The sequence below is a fragment of the Procambarus clarkii genome, chromosome 55 (genome assembly GCF_040958095.1).
Source record: "Procambarus clarkii isolate CNS0578487 chromosome 55, FALCON_Pclarkii_2.0, whole genome shotgun sequence".
NCBI classification, from domain to species: Eukaryota; Metazoa; Arthropoda; class Malacostraca; order Decapoda; family Cambaridae; genus Procambarus; species Procambarus clarkii.
In genome coordinates, this window is record NC_091204.1 from 28,296,600 (window position 1) to 28,311,841 (window position 15,242).

Sequence of the window (15,242 nt, forward strand, 5' to 3'; positions counted from 1 at the left end):
TAGTGGCTTTAGGTATTGTATGCACTAGCTCTATCTATAAATCCAACATTATGTTTGTAAATCAACTATGTATGTACTTTCCTGAATAAAATTGACTTTACTGTACACTTATATTCTCTCTAAACTTATTTCAATTTCAATTTCAATTTCAATTTCTTATATTCTCTGTGGATTTGTTACCCCTATCGTTTGGGAGAAAAAAAATGACTAATACGTTCGGCGAATGACTTTGACTTCAACTTCACTTTGACTTCGTTCATGTCATCGTATTTTCCGTAATATATAAAGGTTATGACAATGCAATTATATTATTGTGTGCAAATAAGTTTGAAATTTCATGTACCCTAAAAATATTAAAATAAAGAATAAGAATAATTAAATAATTGTTGTAGTAAATTGTCACACGTTCATCATACGCAAACGAACACACAGTTTGGAGCGTCAGTACCAGACCGCCGCCATTTTAAAACACGGCTTCGAATGTAAGTAATGTTTTTCTCGTACTAACACTGTGTTATGCAATAGATTAGGTCTTGAATTCACAAATTTAGTTGTTACATCTGACAGAGTATGTTAGACGGTGTAATGCTGGTCCATGTTGACGTATTTGTGGGCTTGATTGGTTTACATGTGATGGCACACAATATCGGCCCCCCACAACATGCTGTTGAAGTTGGAATGCATGGCATAGGCTCCTCACACAATGTTCTTTATGTGGTCCTCAGGTGATAGTTTTCTATTTAGAACCACCCCTAGATCTCTTTCTTTATCAGAATTCCTTAAAGATTTCTCACATGGTTTTCCTAATGATAGATTGTGGGCTGTAAGGGACAGGTTTGATGTATGGATTAGTTGATAGAAGTTCCAGTCCACCTGTAGACAGGGATCTCACATCAGCTTGTATATTATACAAGGATAAGATTTGATAAATTCAGTTATTTGACTGAACACTGGCTCTGTTTAAATCAGAGATTTAAACATACATAGTCTAACCTAGCTCCTTTCTTTTTTACCTAGCCTAACCTAGCCTAACCTAGCACACAATATCGGCACCCCACAACATGCTGTTGAAGTTGGAATGCATGGCATAGGCTCCTCACACAATGTTCTTTATGTGGTCCTCAGGTGATAGTTTTCTATTTAGAACCACCCCTAGATCTCTTTCTTTATCAGAATTCCTTAAAGATTTCTCACATGGTTTTCCTAATGATAGATTGTGGGCTGTAAGTGACAGGTTTGATGTATGGATTAGTTGATAGAAGTTCCAGTCCACCTGTAGACAGGGATCTCACATCAGCTTGTATATTATACAAGGATAAGATTTGATAAATTCAGTTATTTGACTGAACACTGGCTCTGTTTAAATCAGAGATTTAAACATACATAGTCTAACCTAGCTCCTTTCTTTTTTACCTAGCCTAACCTAGCTTGTTTTCCCAAGCCGGTCTATGGCCCATGTTTTTTTTCGATGCCTCAGTGGTCCATGCACATGTCCGTTCAAGGGGATTAAATAGCCGTTCTATGGCCCCAGGGTTTTACGAACTTCTTTTTCCCAAGCCGGTCTATGGCCCGTGTTTTTTTTTATGCCTCAGTGGTCCATGCACAGGTCCGTTCAAGGGGATTAAATAGCCGTTCTATGGCCCCAGGGTTTTCTCAAATTTTCTTTCATAGCCGGTCTATGGCCCCTGGGTTTTACGAACTTTTTTAGAATCTGGATGTAGCAGGTGCTCAATTGTCAAAAGTGAAAAATTGGTTTTGTCTTCCGAATGCACCATTTCTGTAAATTTGCTAATAATCTTTTAAAAATAGTATATGCCATTATTTTTGCAAAATTATTACGAGATCTATTATACTAATAACGGTTTGATAAAATACAGTAGACTGCCTACTGGATAATAGTTCCAGTCCACCTGTAGACAGGGATCTCACATCAGCTTGTATATTATACAAGGATAAGATTTGATAAATTCAGTTATTTGACTGAACACTGGCTCTGTTTAAATCAGAGATTTAAACATACATAGTCTAACCTAGCTCCTTTCTTTTTTACCTAGCCTAACCTAGCTTGTTTTCCCAAGCCGGTCTATGGCCCATGTTTTTTTTCGATGCCTCAGTGGTCCATGCACATGTCCGTTCAAGGGGATTAAATAGCCGTTCTATGGCCCCAGGGTTTTACGAACTTCTTTTTCCCAAGCCGGTCTATGGCCCGTGTTTTTTTTTATGCCTCAGTGGTCCATGCACAGGTCCGTTCAAGGGGATTAAATAGCCGTTCTATGGCCCCAGGGTTTTCTCAAATTTTCTTTCATAGCCGGTCTATGGCCCCTGGGTTTTACGAACTTTTTTAGAATCTGGATGTAGCAGGTGCTCAATTGTCAAAAGTGAAAAATTGGTTTTGTCTTCCGAATGCACCATTTCTGTAAATTTGCTAATAATCTTTTAAAAATAGTAAATGCCATTATTTTTGCAAAATTATTACGAGATCTATTATACTAATAACGGTTTGATAAAATACAGTAGACTGCCTACTGGATAATAGTTCCAGTCCACCTGTAGACAGGGATCTCACATCAGCTTGTATATTATACAAGGATAAGATTTGATAAATTCAGTTATTTGACTGAACACTGGCTCTGTTTAAATCAGAGATTTAAACATACATAGTCTAACCTAGCTCCTTTCTTTTTTACCTAGCCTAACCTAGCTTGTTTTCCCAAGCCGGTCTATGGCCCATGTTTTTTTTCGATGCCTCAGTGGTCCATGCACATGTCCGTTCAAGGGGATTAAATAGCCGTTCTATGGCCCCAGGGTTTTACGAACTTCTTTTTCCCAAGCCGGTCTATGGCCCGTGTTTTTTTTTATGCCTCAGTGGTCCATGCACAGGTCCGTTCAAGGGGATTAAATAGCCGTTCTATGGCCCCAGGGTTTTCTCAAATTTTCTTTCATAGCCGGTCTATGGCCCCTGGGTTTTACGAACTTTTTTAGAATCTGGATGTAGCAGGTGCTCAATTGTCAAAAGTGAAAAATTGGTTTTGTCTTCCGAATGCACCATTTCTGTAAATTTGCTAATAATCTTTTAAAAATAGTAAATGCCATTATTTTTGCAAAATTATTACGAGATCTATTATACTAATAACGGTTTGATAAAATACAGTAGACTGCCTACTGGATAATAGTTCCAGTCCACCTGTAGACAGGGATCTCACATCAGCTTGTATATTATACAAGGATAAGATTTGATAAATTCAGTTATTTGACTGAACACTGGCTCTGTTTAAATCAGAGATTTAAACATACATAGTCTAACCTAGCTCCTTTCTTTTTTACCTAGCCTAACCTAGCTTGTTTTCCCAAGCCGGTCTATGGCCCGTGTTTTTTTTTATGCCTCAGTGGTCCATGCACAGGTCCGTTCAAGGGGATTAAATAGCCGTTCTATGGCCCCAGGGTTTTCTCAAATTTTCTTTTATAGCCGGTCTATGGCCCCTGGGTTTTACGATCTTTTTTTCCCAAGCCGGTCTATGGCCCCTGGGTTTTATGAACTTTTTTTCCCAAGCCGGTCTATGGCGTGTATGTTAAATAAACCAAATTTTTCACTTTTGACAATTGAGCACCTGCTACATCCAGATTCTAGGGAGGAAAGGAATATAATATAATATCTAATATATCTATCTGTGTGAAATAGATTAAATCCATTTATTTGATATTCAGCTAATAGTTCTGTATTTTCTACATTCATCCATGTTTTGGTAAGTGCAATAATATGTATTGTTTCATTGCAGATTAGAGATTCAAGATAGTTCTAGATTTCCGAAGTACTGAAACGCGCGCCATACAGGCTTGGTGGATCTAGGTGCAAGGTAAAATTATTTACATTTACTTTTGTATTTATATGCATATATGCATTTATATGCATTATTCTCTAGAATAATAGATCTCGTAATAATTTCCCCCCCCCCCCACCACTCTACCACCACATTGAGTTTAGTAGCTCTGTGCACGTCAGGTGCTGTTTAATATACAGACCTACTCCTCCATTTGACCTAGTTTCTCTATCACATCTATATCACTTTGTGCTTTAGCCCTGGTGGAGCTTGGTCCACCAGGCTGTTGTTTGGAGTGGCCCGCAGATCCACATACAGTCTGCATATGATATACAGTCTGTTGATCAATTAAACTACAGTAGTTAGTTTTTATCATCCGAATGCACCAATATGTGTTCATTCTTCCCAGATGAAGGAACTAGGTAATATTCATCATCTGAATGCACCATCTGATGCTTTAACACACTCATGATACACGAGAGGTTTAAAAAACTTTTAAAACTTTTAAAACTTTTTGACCTATGTATTTAAAAGCAATTCTAAAGTTAAAAAGTGTAGCATAGGCCCCTCGCAGAATGTTCTTAATATGATCCTCAGGTTATAGTTTTCTATCTAAAACCACCCCTAGATCTCTTTCTTGATCAGAATTCTTTATAGATCTCAGTGGCTCGATCATAGAAACTGCTCTAAATCCTTGTTGGCCTGGATTGTGGAGGTCATTGGTCTCTATAAAACTAGTAATCTGACTCCTGATCACTCTCAAATAATTTTATTATGTGGGATGTTAGTGCAACTGGTCTATAATTCTTTGCCAATGCTTGTGTTGTGTTGTGTTGTTTTGGTAGTGATGTGCAATGTGTTGTTTTGGTAGTGATTCGTCCAGTTCTGGTAGTAGTGCGGTTGTTGTGTAGTGTAGTACTTGTGTGCTTGTTAATGACTTGTATTCCAGTCTTGTGGGTATCTCCTTTCCCCTACGGGCCAACTGCTTTGTTCTTACCTAGCATTTTGCTTTGTTTGGGTATGAATGTTTGTGTGCCGTATATTTTGCAAAATTTGCCATATATCTCATTATTTACTCCTCTGCCTAGCAACAAGTCTGTCTAATTATACTCATTAACTGTTTTTCAAAGTTCCCCATAGTGTCCTTTATTGAAATCGAGTTCATGAACCGTTTCAATGTTCTTATTTTCTTCTAGATTATATCTTAAAGTATATTTAAATGTTATTGTTATTATTGTTATTAAATGTTATTGTGACATTGCATTGCAATTGAGCTATGTTGTTTACCATACCGTTCATTTCGTGAGTATAAGTATAGATGCCACACTTGTGACAGGTAAAACCATGCCTTTTTTGAAAAACAGCACCGTCTGTTGCACGTAAGAGCAACCCACACTATATTATGTTGCGATATTATTTCAATATTTCCGATTGTATTGATAATTTGAATTTTCATAGATTTCAATTTATTTTCATTTCGATTTAATAATTTTGTGTGACATTGCATTGAAATTGAGCTGTGTTGTTTACCATACTGTTCATTTCATGAGTATAGTTTATTTTTTTATTTTTTTCATTTCATTTTTTTAGCTGTTCTTATTTTTCAGTGATGGGAATATCAGATCATTTGATGTTCCCAATTTTCTGATGGAAGCATCAGACCATTATAGAATGCATCGGATGAGGTAGTTTGGAATGGTGGGGAGGACGAGAGGGGGGTATGGTGGGGAAGACGAGGGGACAGAGGAGAGGGTAATGGTGGGGAGGACGAGGGGACTGGGGAGTTGGGGATGGTGGGGACAGGGGAATGCTGGGGAGGACAAAGGGACAGGTGAATGGGAGATGGTGGGGGAGGAAGAAGGACAGGGGAGGGGAAAATGGTAAGGAGGACGATGGGACAGGGAAGTGGGAATAGTGGGGATGATGTGGGGACAGGGAAGTGGGAACCCAGCAAACACAGAACGTTTGTGGACGTTTTTAAATGGTTCCACAAAGGTAATACTGTAACTTTTGACATAAATACGTATATCTGATGTTCTTAAAACCAAAGGATATAACTAAAAACATATATTCTTGAGACACAGTTTTTTAAGATTTATGTAAAAATTTAAAAATAATAGTGAATGCTATGGTATTATAATGTTTTCATGCTTTATATTTAAGAATAAATAATTTTCAGTCAACATTTAGTTTTTTTTTTTTACTTTCTGTAAAGCTATCCAATTTACGTTCTTATAACATAAATATAACATTTATATGACGTCAGTATAACGTTATTTACACGACATCATTACGTTATTATGATGTTATATTAACGTATAATTCCTGTGTGAAAACCAGAATATATATTGAACTTTATGTTTTAAACCTTGTAAAGTTATCATAAAACTTGGAATAAGACGGTAAGCATGCTTTACTTATGAAAATATACAAACAAATCAACAAAAACATTTTAACATAAAAAACATAAACATAACATAAATTAATTGCATGCATGGGAGTTAACTGGAACTCTGTAATATTGCATACATGAACCTTAAGGTACAAACCCAGTGTATTTACTCATGCAGTTCTTTCCTAAATCTAAATTTTTCCAATTTTTACACTTTGTTTCGAGTTCTGTCTTGTGTTGCTACTTTTAATACCCCATTAATGTCCCCTTTGTTATGTCCATTCATCCCATTGTGCACCTCTACCATATGTCACTCCTAATTCTTTGCTTTTCTAGAGAATGTAATATAAGCTTTGACAATCTTTCTTCATATGACAGGTTAACAGGTAGAACAAAGATTACCATTTATATATGGATAACTATTATAAGTCGGTTTGAATGAGTGAATTGCTGCTTGAAGATAGGTATATACACCTGTGGTACTATCAGATTGCATCGTGGTGAGCCTAAAACCCTTCAGATCCAAGCAAAGGGTAAAATGCCAGCAGATACAATTGCGAACACATTGATACCAAAATGAAAGACATATGACGAGAATTGAGGTAACCAAAGTGAAAAGAGTGTTCACATTACATTGCACTAGAGTGCTCCCGGGTTACTTTCTCTCACTTTCTCTGTTTTGTGCGGATGGTACACCTTGCTTTTGGAGTTTATATGCATTTAAACCTGTAGATAATTCTATTGCTAACACATTGATACCAAAATGAAAGACCTAGGATGACAATTGGGGTGACCAAAATGAAAAGAGTGTATACATTTTATCGCTCTTGTGCGCTCCCTGGTAACACACTCTCGCTTACTCTGTTTGTTGCGGATGGTAAGCCGGGCTTTTGGAGTTTATATGCCTTTAGTCCTGTAGAGAATTCTATTGCGAACACATTGATGCCAAATTGAAAAAACTAGGATGAGAATTGAGGTAACAAAGTTGAAAAGGGTATACACTTTTCAGTATTATCACGCTCTCTAATGTAATGAGAGTTGCCTGAGGGTGGCTCAGCTTTCTTTTTCTGGTACCCTTGGCCTACATTCATCTTGTCGGCGGGTGGAGCGCGCTGCTGTCTTTGACATTATATGCACATAGTTCTGTTGGGAATTCTATTGCGAACGCATTGATACCAAAATGAAAGACATAGGACGAGAATTAAGGTGACAAAGTTGAAAAGAGTATACACTTTTCAGTATTTCCGCGCACTGCCAGGGAATGTCCAAACAAAAATGGAGAGAGTGGAGGGGTAACTTGCCCAAAACGCGAAAGTGTTTGGGGAGATTAACTTTCGTTCAATACTATTATGCAAAAGGAGCCACACATCTATGGTTCATCCAATAAAATCAGCAGACTTCTAGATGTTACTACTGCTCGGCTTAGACTCGGTTACAAGTATTTCTGGGAATTCTCATTATCTGCCGATGTAGACCTGACCAAATGTTAACTGTCAACAAAATTATTTGCACACCCCTCCGTCACTATGTGATAGTGAATTCAGAGACAATTCTATAACCAATGTACCAACGATGTGTCAATATTTCATTCAAAATGATCTGGTACCAGAAATTTTAGCCAAATATCCCCAGTTTGCTAACTGTAAGTAGTAACTAAGTGATTGTAACCTATCCACCGCTGCCCACTGGATGAGGGGCGGTGTGCAGGACAAACATATCAATTGTGACACTAGCTCTCCACATATGTCAGTTGCTTAATTTAGAAACTGTACTTGTGATCGATCTCGAACCTATTGTTGATGTGACGACTTATACTGAATTTTGTAACTAGCTCATCAAGATTGTAACTTGCTTAGCTAAATGAATTGTTGGGTTCAGTCCCTGAGCCCATTATGTGCCTCTGCAACCCTTTCCACTACCGCCCACAAGATGGGTATGGGGTGCATAATAAATGAACTAAACTAACTTTAAGGCATCCTGAAAGAAAGCTTGGAGGGCTTGAAAAATTGCAGAACGAAGCCTTGAGGATAATCCTTGGGTGCCTTCGTACCACAAAGATACTTAATATGAGAAAGGAACTTAATATTCCGAGCGTTGTTTATCGTGTTACTGAAAATAACTGTCAAATTGGTATAAAAATGCTTAGGCTAGCTCATCCTAACCCTTGCACAGAAGCCCTCCAGAATTTCTTTATTGAATGTAAACATTGTTTCAAATAGATAAATAAAATTGGAACTGAACTCAGAAAGTATCAGATTTATAATTTGTACCAAGAGAGACAACAATAGCACTTTCCTGCACTGTAGGAAATTACACCCTTTTCAATTTTAATCCCTCCCTTTCCATCAAAGGAGCAAATTAGAGATCAGTCCCAGCTTTGTCTTGAGGCAAAGCTCAACGTCTTAAGCCATATTGATGCTCTGTCCACAGAGCATTCTCTCTCTCAAATCATATACACTGAAGGTTTCCTACAGCGCCCAACGGGTGCAGCTGGAAGTGCAGTTGTCCTGGCAATAGGATATGACTTATATTTTGAGTGGGGAGTCCGTATAAACAACTGGGCCTCTACCCTTCAGACTGAACTATTTGCCTTGCTCCTTGCACTGAAATGTGTACAAGTATCCAAACTTGATACATTAGTTGTAAGTGACTCTTTATCATCCTTAATTGCTCTCAACTCTTTAAGACATAACTGTAACATGCTTGTGTCTGAAGCTAGACACAAATACAATAACAACTTGAGGAACCTTATCATAAACAATAATCTCAACAAAAATCACATAGTTCTCAGAGGTGATTTCAATATTGACCTAGGGCTACAAAATAACCCTCAAGTAGACTGTTTCCTCAACAGCATGAATTCCTGTATGCTCATCCCCGCAATCACCAGGCCCACCCGAGTCACTCAAACATCTGCGACTACCCTGGATCACTGATGGACCAACATAACAGCTCCTCTTACATCAAGTATAATCACTGACAGAACAACTGACCACTATCCTACCTTCCTTGTAGCGAACATGGCCATAACACCACCAGGTAACAAGAAAATTACCTTTAGGTTACAATGTGAAGCGGCAATAGGCAATCTCACAAATGCCCTCCACAATGTAAACTGGGAATCTAAATTTATCAATACACAGGATAATAATTCGTTAACTAGCCTCTTTCCAAAATTTAAAGCCTTTACAATACTTATTGTCCTCTCCTCACCAAGCAAGTAACTGGCAAAAAGGTTAAATAATCCCTGGCTCACTAATGGCATACTTAAAGCAATCGACAAGAAACATGAATATGAAAAAAAAACTTAGGATTGGCCTAGTTGGAAAAGAAGTAGTTAAGAGGTATTCATCAGTGCTTACCAGTATAATAAGAGCAAAGCGTTCCTATTACGAGAATAGATTCAAAGAAGCAAAAGGCAACATAAAAAGCACATGGAGAGCCATCTCTACCATCCTAGGAGCTAAACAACATTCACATAATAAGATAAAAATCTCCAAGGATGGTTATACACCTGCAACAGATCTTGAAACAGCAACTGAATTTAATAGCTTCTTTTCATCGTTTGGTGCTCACCTTGCCCGAAAAATCCCAGAGACTCAGACATATGTTACCACATATCTTTCACGCAGCTATCCAAACTCTCTTCTCCTCTCTCCGGTCAGCCCTACAGATGTTGTGTCCATCATTCACTCGCTAAAAACCAAAGCTGGGAACATTAGTGAAATACCATCGATGGTACACAGGCGTGCCTCCCATGCCCTTGCACCATCCATAGCACTGCTGTTCAACAAATCCCTAGAGTGTCATACCTTCCCTGATATCCTTAAAAAAGCAAGAGTAACGCCAGTTCATAAAGGAGGTAACACGGCAGACATAAATAATTACAGACCCATATCGAATCTACCTATATTATCAAAATTATTTTTTTTTTTTTACAAACAGCTCTACTCCAATCTTGTAAAATTCAATATACTAAGTCCCTGTCAGTTTGGCTTCCGCTCCCAAAAGAGTACCAATGATGCTATTGTTAGTCTGCTTGACTTAATCTTCTCAGCCCTTGACAAAAGTGAGTTTCCAATTGAACTCTTCATCGGCCTGAGAAAGGCCTTTGATACTGTTAACCATAACTACCTCTTACTTAAATTCCACCATTATGGAATCCGTGGCCTTGCCCTAAACTATATCCGATCCTATCTTAGTAACAGACACCAATATGAAGCCATCAATGATATAACCTCTCCCACTCTACCACTTAATTACCGTAAAGGTGCCACAGAGCAGCATCCTAGGACCCTCCTGTTTCTTATATACATCAATGATCTCCCTAATGTCTCTAACATACTTAAACCTATATTGTTGGCTGATGATACTACTCATCTACTCTGACCCCAACCCACTCCTGTTAAATAATGTTGTAAACAATTAATTAAAAAAAGTCTACTTGTGGATGTCAACCAACAAACCTCACACAAAACATAGAAAAGACCTACTATATCTTATTTGGAAACAAATCAACAAATGCAATTCAGCTTCAGATAGATAATGTAAACATTAGCAATAAAAATGATGGAAAGTTTCTTAGCCTATACTTAGACAAGAGACTCAACTTCCGCACCCATATACAACACATAACTAAAAAGGTTTCTAAAACAGTTGGTATACTGTTTAAGATCAGATATTATGTACCCTACTCTGCTCTCCTCTCACTCTATTATGCACTTATCTATCCCTATCATTCTTATGGCGTTTGTGCTTGGGGTTCAACCTCTGCAAACTACCTCAAGCCCATCATCATCCAGTAAAAATCTGCTATCAGGACAATAAATAACTCTACCTTCAGACAACACACAGCTCCCTTGTTCAAATCCTTAAACATGCTAAACAAATTCACTCCATACATTCTCCTGTGTAAATTACGTTTATAAAGCCCTTTTTCTAACTGCAAACCCTGTTCTGAAACTCTTCCTGGACAGATGTAATAGAACACATGGCCACGTCCCCACCAGACATAAATATCTCTTTGATATCCCCAGAGTCAAACTTAATCTATGTAAACACTCTATGTAAATAAAGGGACCTAGTCTATGGAACTCACTCCCTTATAATGATTTGAAAAGCTGTCCAACTTCTGCCATATTCAAAAATAAAACCAAAAAGTACCTGTAGTACTTTTTAAGTACGAGGGAGTAATGCGCAAAGCGTCCCTCACCTGTGACGTCACAGCGTCACCTGACGCCATATCAACACATCGGCCATTTTGTCGTCAGTTCAGTCATGGCGAGGACTAACCCTTCATGCAAACTGCACCTACTATCAAGAAGAAGAAGATTTTGTGTTCCACCGATAGTATTATCGTAAGTAAGCACTTATATTTTATATTTTATTAAATTAATTGATTCTATTTTTCTGTAATAAAGGTCCAAAGGGTTGTTAAGGAACAAAGGTGTAGCGATACCGACGCTCAGTGCGCTCAACTCACACCAAAGTATCACCTGTGTAGCTTCTGTAATTAGTGTTAATTAGTTATGCTATAAGATAATGAAGCGAGTATAAGATTAACTCGCTACAAGGGTACTGTGTTGGGAGGTGAGGGCTGTTACTGGTGTCTGTGGGGATGTGAGGACTTGTACCAACCACTATCACCACCAGTACCTTGTCTTGCATCCTGCTTAGTATTCCTATTGAGATATGAAGTATTATTGCATTCATATAATTATTCATTCATTGTCATTACTATTTTTATGGGCTATGTTCTGTTACCCTAATGCTTTTTACCCCTGGGCATGTCCATTTACTCTCCAGCCCTTCACAAGCCACTGCTGCACCCCCTCCATGCCCATACTTACTGTGCTTATTCTTACAGGACTGCACTGCATTATGTGGTGCTCACTGCCTGGACACCTTGATACATGCATTATAGGGTTCTGGTAGTTGTTCTACTCACCAAGCCCTTCCAAGGCCAGGCTTGACATGTGAGAGCTTGGTCCAACAGGCTGTTGCTTGGACAGGCCCCTCAGGCCCACATATCCACCACAGCCTTGTTTGTCCGGCACTTCAAAATCAAATGTTTATTTACGTAAGGTACATACATATTTTTAGGTAAGGTACTCTTTATTTGGGTAAATTTATCTTCGTAGTATTTAGCTTTGGCTCGTCTAATTATCTTGGATAGCAATAACGAGTAATTCTTTGAGAATTCTTTGGAGACAATTCCTAACCTATACTTCTCCCAACCTATACTTCTTCTCAAGGTCATCTTCACTTCTTGAAGATGTTCAGGTTTTCTCTTGAAGATGTCGACGGTTGTTCCAGCAATACTGTATTTCTTTTATTGCTGAAAACCTGTTTTCAGCCATAAAAAAATAATCCTGAATCCAGAAAAAAATCCCTTTTGTATCGTCTGGAAATTTTCAAATATTGCTGATCAAACCTGAGTCTAAATTATTTGTATATATTATGAATTACAGAGGTCCCAGGACAGGGTTTTTAGGCACTCCACTTACATTTTCCCACTCTGACTTAACCCCCATTTATACAAACTCAGTCTTATCTTTTAGCTAATAATTTATTGTACACACCATACTCAGCCTGTGTAGGGTAGTTTATTGTGCATGTGTAGTATATATATTTGTGTAGTATATTTGGTATATTTAATGCCTCTAACCTCTCCTCATAGTTCTTGTCCTTCAGTTCTGGGAGCCACTTAGTAGCATGTCTTTGCACCTTTTCCAGTTTGTTTATGTGCTTCTTAAGATATGGGCACCATACAACCGCTGCATATTCCAACTTTGGTGTAACAAAAGTCGTGAACAATTTCTTGAGTATTTCGCCATCCATGCATTTAAAAGCTCTGAATATTATCCTTTACCTGCAATTGGTTGTTGCTGTATTTATAGAATATGATTTGTTCTACTTTACATTTGTTTGTTCCTTTTTTTCAAAATTTCTTTCTGCCTCTCTCCTCACTGCCGTGTAGTTGTTTCTCTTTGTATTACTGGTATGTTTGGGGGTTTGGCCTCTTCGTATATTGATTCCATTTTTGTGTCTTTTGGTCTCTGTCCGTCTTGAAATTTCAGTTGAACAAATCCTGTTTCCTAGTTCTGCATCTTTGTTTTGGTATAAATGTTTTTGTTCCTTTATCATATATTTCACAAAATTGACATACTGTGCATTAATTCATCTCAATTACTTCCTTTCCTAACAGCAAGCCTTTCCAGTAAAATTCTTTGAATTCTTTTCTGACTTCTGGCCTAATGTTTGTTTTATCCTAGTGTGTATGATGCCTAGCGTGTGTCTGGTAATCTTTGTGTTTAGATAGGAGATGCCTCGTATGGGCCAATAAGCCTTCTGCAGCCCCTATGTTTATCCCTTATGTATCCCCCCATGTTTTCACCTTCATTGTATTATCACCTGACCTAATGCGGGTATAAAATCAACTAATATATATATATATATATATATATATATATATATATATATATATAAAGTTTAAAATTCACTTAAAAATGTAAATTTTAAGTTAACAAATTTTAACCAAAAAACTTGATATTTTTCATATTTGGAACCATTCCATAATCCCAAGCATAAATGATTATATTTCTATCACTTGCTCTTAAGATTGTTTCATTTAATAGAGGTTGGGCATAATTGTTCTCTGCTGCTAATAGAACTGACTGACTTAGCTATAGGAAAATGTAAAATTAATTGGTTTATCCATTACAGTATTTTGCAGTTTATTTCATGATCCTGTGCTTAATACTTGCATAAATAGTAGATTACAAAATGCATTTTTATATCATTAGTATTGAATAATAATAATGCAAATAATTGACTTATAAATGATGTACAATTAATTGGTAGGTGATATTATATTATTAATATTTTTTCATTCTTGCAAAGCCTTAACAAAGTCATTAACATGTTAATATAAACTTGATCACCTTCCACTTATTTTCTCATGTGCTACCTACATGTACAAAACCTTATTCCTAAATGCATATTTTGTTCTGAAACTTGTCCTTTATATGTTGTGTATCACCATCTCTGGAGAGTTTTATCTGATTGATGTATAAATTACTTTTAATTTTACAGAATATTATTGTTATACTGAATTTATTATTATATAAATAACTTAATTTTACAGAATCATCTATCAACGCACATCCACAAGTTGAGGAGGAGGATGTGACCTTCCAGATGTCTGAAGTACTGAAACAGGCACCAAACAGGCCTGGTGGATCTAGGTACAAGGTAAAATAATTTAATTTTTTTTTTTTTTTTTTACTAATTGTCCGATATATATATATATATATATATATGTATATATATATATATATATATATATATATATATATATATATATATATATATATATATATATAATGTGTCGTACCTAGTAGCCAGAACGCACATCTCAGCCTACTATGCAAGGCCCGATTTGCCTAATAAGCCAAGTTTTCTTGAATTAATGTTTTTTCGACTACCTAACCTAACATTTTCAGCTACCTAACCTAACCTATAAAGATAGGTTAGGTTCGGTCATATATCTCTATTAATTTTAACTCCAATAAAAAAAGAATTGACCTCATACATAATGAAATGGATAGCTTTATCATTTCATAAGAAAAAAAATAGAGAAAATATATTAATTCATGAAAACTTGGCTTATTAGGCAAATCGGGCCTTGCATAGTAGGCTGAAAAGTGCGTTCTGGCGACTAGGTACGACATATATATATATATATATATATATATATATATATATATATATATATATATATATATATATATATATATATATATATATATATATATATATATATATATATATATATATATATATATATATAATATAATATAATATGTATGTGTGTGTGTGTGTGTGTAATTACCTAAGTGTAGTTAAAGGATGAGACCGTCTTCCCAGCACTCTTTGTCATATAACGCTTTGAAACTACTGACAGTCTTGGCCTCCACCACCTTCTCACCTAACTTGTTCCAACCGTCTACCACTCTATTTGCGAAAGTGAA

At 36.7% G+C, this 15,242-nt stretch overlaps 1 protein-coding gene across 3 annotated transcripts in view; it reads left to right on the forward strand.

Annotated features, from left to right (window-relative positions):
- Positions 1–11,463: 11,463 nt before the first annotated feature.
- Positions 11,464–15,242, forward strand: part of LOC138352919 (uncharacterized) — a 13,048-nt gene continuing 9,269 nt past the window's right edge. Inside the window, exons 1-3 of one of the 3 annotated variants that reach the window (XM_069305570.1) lie at positions 11,464–11,567; positions 12,077–12,312; positions 14,357–14,463. The gene's annotated coding sequence lies outside the window, so the exon portion shown is untranslated. The remainder of the gene's footprint in view (positions 11,568–12,076; positions 12,313–14,356; positions 14,464–15,242) is intronic. The other 2 variants (XM_069305569.1, XM_069305568.1) reach the window with 2 other exon arrangements.